The sequence below is a fragment of the Pinus tabuliformis genome, chromosome 7, assembly GCF_031772625.1.
Source record: "Pinus tabuliformis cultivar Carrire ecotype Pingquan chromosome 7, CPIR1, whole genome shotgun sequence".
Lineage (NCBI taxonomy): Eukaryota > Viridiplantae > Streptophyta > Pinopsida > Pinales > Pinaceae > Pinus > Pinus tabuliformis.
The window spans coordinates 1,475,704,036-1,475,709,111 of record NC_142293.1 but is presented as its reverse complement, the minus strand read 5'-3'; positions in this window follow the sequence as shown (position 1 = coordinate 1,475,709,111).

The following is a 5,076-nucleotide window of genomic DNA, read 5'->3' as shown; positions in this document are numbered from 1 at the left end:
ATATCAGACCAAACATCCAAGAATGAGAGCCTATAAGAATGAAGTATGGAACATGTTCGATAATTTTTTCTTAGAACATAAAATTTTAGTTATATCTAGAGAAGAGAATGGCATAGTTGTTTAGTTAAGTGCCTTAATTCCTATACATCCAAATAGGAAGTATGAGATAAACGTCAGACATAGGCCATCCATTCCAAATAACATCAAGCACTGGCATGATTTTGAGGATGACCAGCAGATCAAAAGATTTTTGGAAATGACTGATGAATTTGTAAGTACCCCTGTTGATGAATATGAAGATATAGGGATAGATTGGAGTGCAGATTCCAATGATTTTCTGAATACTATAGGTGATAAAAAGATAATTCAGCTCAGCAATAATCTGATTCCTAAAATTTTGGTTCCCCAGGAGAGGTTGTTTGACAATAACAATGTTGCTGTTAAGCCTAGAATTATTCCTAATGACAGTAAGTTACAGGACTGCAATGTAGGGACTGAAGAGCCTAAAATTGTCAAATTCTCCAATTATTTGGATGCAGAACAAAAATATAAATATGTTGAATTGTTAAAAGAATTTGCAGGCATTTTCACCTAGAGATATGAGGACTTGAGAGTATATGAAAGAGTATCATTCAGCATACCATTCCGCTCAAGGAAGATGGCAAACCTTTCAGGCAGAAGCTCAGAAGAATAAACCCCATGTTATTGCCTTTGATCGAAAAAGAGGTAAAGAAATTACTTGCTGCCAATATTATTGTTCCATTGAGGTTTTCCAAGTCGGTTGTTAATTTAGTTTCAGTCAGGAAGAAGAGTGGAGAAATCAAATTGTGTGTGGATTTCAGGAATTTAAACAAAGTTTCCTTGAAAGACAACTACCCACACATATTGCAAAGTGTATTTGGGGCTGAAAGAATTTCCATGCTGGATGGATTTTCAGGCTACAATCAGATACTGTGCATCTGAAAGATCAAGACAAGACCGCTTTTACTACTCCTTGGGGTTCCCTTGTGTATTCCAAGATGCCTTTTGGATTAATGAATTTTGGAGCTACGTTTCATAGGGCAATGGATATAGAATTTGCAAATGAAAAGGATAAATTTGTGGTGATTTACTTAGATGACATTACAATCTATTCAAGGTCTGATCCTGATCATTTGAAGCATCTTAGGCAAGTATTCTTAAAATGCAGAAAATTTGGCATCTCCTTGAACCCAAAGAAGTCGAATTTTTCCTTTAAGGAAGGAAAACTATTGGGTCACATTGTGTCAAAGGATGGTATTAGAATTGGCCCCAATAGAATCACAACCATACAAAAGCTTGAGCTTCCCGAAAGTAAAAAAGAGGTACAATGTTTCCTTGGCAAAGTAAATTTTTTGAGAAGATTCATTCCCAATTTTGCTGAAATTTTGAAAGTTGTTATTAATATGTAGAAAAAAGACAGTGAAATTAAATGGACAACTCTAGCTAAAGAGTCAGTTGATAGGATCAAAAAGGCATTAAGTCAGGCTCCAGTCCTAGTTAGCTCAAATTTTTCAAAGGAGTTTCTGGTTTTTTCCTTTGCCTCAGAACACACAATTTCAAGAATCCTGTTACAGAAGAATAGAAATAATTTGTAGCAGCCTATATCCTTTTTCAGTAGAGCATTGAGAGATTCAGAGTTGAAATATAATATCATGGAAAAACAGGGGTATGCATTGGTGAAGGCATTAAAAGATTTCAGGGTTTATGTATTGCATTCCCATGTTATTGCTTTTGTTCCTAATATTGTGGTGAAGGATATTTTAAGCCATCCAAATAGTGATGGCAGAAGGGGGGAGTGGATAGCAAAATTGTTGGAATATGATCTGGAAATCAAACCAACCAAGTTGATCAAAGGCCAGGGTTTAACAAAATTAATGACTAAGATAAATTGTGACTGTTTGGGAATCAATTTTATTTCAGAATTCTCTAATGATGCAGATGAAGGACCAGCATTACCGAAATCTAAAGAATTTACCTCTTCACCATGGTATAGTGATATTATTTATGTTCTTCAGAAATTACAAGCTCCACCAGGAATACGTAAAACGTAAAACCTGAACCATATTTTTAAAGCTTAAAGCAATCAAGTTTTGTATTTTAGATGGTTATTTATTTTGGAAAGATCCAAAAGGAATTCTACTAAATTGCTTACTTGAAGATGAAGAAAAATAGATTATAAAGGAGTTTCATCAACGAGTATGTGGGGGGCACCATTACTTGCTACTGTGAATAAAATCCTTAGAGCTAGATTCTACTAGCCCACCATTTTTTCAGATGTGCAGCCTGTTATAAATGTCAAATTTTTTTAGGGCAAAGCAAAGTTGTTGTCACTACCCTTAAAACCTATTTCGGTAGAGCTGCCTTTCTAGTAGTGGGGCCTTGATTTCATCAGAGAAATTCATCCATCATCTTCAGGACAACACAACTGGATACTGACAGCAACCGATTATTTTACAAAATGGATTGAGGTTGTACCAACTAGGCAGGTTATAAACAGTGTTATCATGCAGTTCTTAGAAAGTATCCTTTCTATATTTGGTTCTCTAAGAAGGATTATAACAGATAATGCCCAAGCTTTTAAATCTAAGAAGATGGTTATATTTTGTAATGACTATAATATAGCTCTTAGCCATTCCACAATCTATTACCCTCAAGGTAATGGACTAGCAGAATCATCCAATAAAAGTTTGGTGAAGATCATCAGGAAATTGTTGGAGGATAACAAAAAGGCTTGGCATACTAAATTGAAATTTGCATTATGGGCTGACAGAGTAAGCACTACTAAGAGGTCAAATGGCATCTCACCTTTCCAACTGTTGTATGGCACAGAGGCTACTTTTCCTATTTCTTTAGGCATACCAGGGATGAAGTTTTTGCAAGAACAAGAAGAAGAGCCTAATCATTTTCAGAGAAGAATAAATCAGCTCATTGAAGTTCAAGAATTAAGGGAGAAAGTGTATGATCAAGCTTAGTTGCACCAAGAAAGAATGCAAAAAGTTTTTGACAGAAAGACTGAAAGGAAGATGACTTCAAGATTCATGATTCAGTGCTCAAGTGGGATGCCAGAATTGAAGGTAAAGGAAAGCACGGTAAATTTGATCATATTTGGAAGGGCCCTTATCAAATTGTTGCATACTATGGCAAGAATACTTTCATTCTACAAGACTTGAATGGTGAGCTTCTAACCAGAGGTCCAATTAATGGATGTTTTCTAAAACACTATCTCTCTTGAGAATGCAGTCTCATTTCATTGTATATATTAGTTTCCTTTTAAAAGCATGTTTGAATGGATAACACTTTGAAGAATTTGAAGCTCAGAGTGAACGCCCTAAGATTCTGACAAGTGATTTTCACAGTTTGAAAAGTTTAATTTGTTCCAGTTTCCAGAGTCTGTCTATAAATAATCTGGAAATGATTTGAGTCTGTTTTCTGCAAAATCTAGTTTAATCTGTATATAGACGAGTCTAGAAGAATGATATTCCCATAGGTTAGAATAATTTTATATTTCAAATAAATCAATAGATGTATTAAGTATTTTGAACCAGCCTATAACTCAAAATTTAGGCACCTGGTCTATGAGATCCTTTGCTGCCTCTTAAGGTGACAACATCCCCATTGGTGCAAGCTGTTAGCACTCTTTTTTGCATTTGCAAAATTGAAATTTTTTTGGAAAGGTCAAATATGCTTTAAGCCTTGATTAAGTTACTTTTGAGCCTAAGGTGAAGGTTATGCGAAGAAATCCTAAAGGTAGAAAAAAGCTAGTTAAGTCACAGTTTCCGTCCAATCATCATGATGTTCCTCTTCTTGGATTTCTATTCAAAAAACAATATTTTTTTATCGATAAAAGAAAAAATAAACCTGCAACATCAAGTAGCAAAGTAAATGGAGTTTTGTGTTCAAGTGGCAGCCAATGTAAGGTCTCAATGTGGTTCAGGAATTAAGTCAGAAGGATTTCGTAGTGCCTTACAAAAGGGGCACTACAACATGTTTTTGTTGCGCTAATAGGGGCCCTACGAAATGTTTTCACTGCGACAAACTAGCACTACGAAATTGGATCAGAAAATTAAGTTTTTGAAATCCAGTGCTCAAAAAGGCAGTTGTTTAAAAGAAGGCACTTGTTCAAGCTATGCCAAGACACGTGTGACGAACCAATAGGCAGTTCTAAGGCGGTGGTTTGAGCAGTGGCTTGACATGTAAGCAGAATTGTGTGGCGTTGGAGGGTTTTGTTCCTGTTTCCAAGACAGACTGTTAGTGCGAGTATTGTCATCAGCTGAGAAATGGGGAAAAATGGACATGTCAGACACTATGAGCTTGATGGGCCTGAATCGTTGGACGCTCACGATGAAGTGTTGTCCCTTTTCAGAGATGCAGGCTGGGATCAAATGGTTTTCCTGTTCAATGGTTATGATCTGAATTTGACTACTGAATTCGTATAGACATTTGATGGCACTCATGTTAAGGTTCAGGAGTTACATTTCAAGGTGACATAAAAGACCATTGCAGAAGCAACAAGAACATCGTTTGATGGCAAGAAATGGTTCAAGAAGAAGATGTTGCAGGGGGTTAACCTAAATTTCTTTTTGAAGAACGACAGCCATAACCCTTGTTGGAGCAGCGACATTCATCACAACCTGTTGAAACCTGAATGGAATACGGTGGTAAGAACAGTGCAAATGTTCTTCACATGCAAGGGCAAACACTCGAAGGTTTACCTCTATCATATGATATTTTTGGTTCATCTAACTAGTTTTAATAGAATAAGTTTGCCTTTCATTTTACATCAAAGTTTGTTAAGGATGGTTACTCAAGCTAGCTGCTAGGTTTAGAACAGTTCGGCCACCACAAGTTGTTTATCACGATGGACTAATTAAGATCTTGCACACTCATGAACTTAATAATAAAAACATACATCCCAGAAGGAGCAGTTTAAGAAACCCTTTCCCTCAGAAACAGAAAGACGTTGAAGTTGGGCAATCTTCAAAAACCCTAGAAACTCAAACTGATACTAGTCAGAAGATTCTCATTGAAGACCCTATGGAAAACACAACAAAGGGT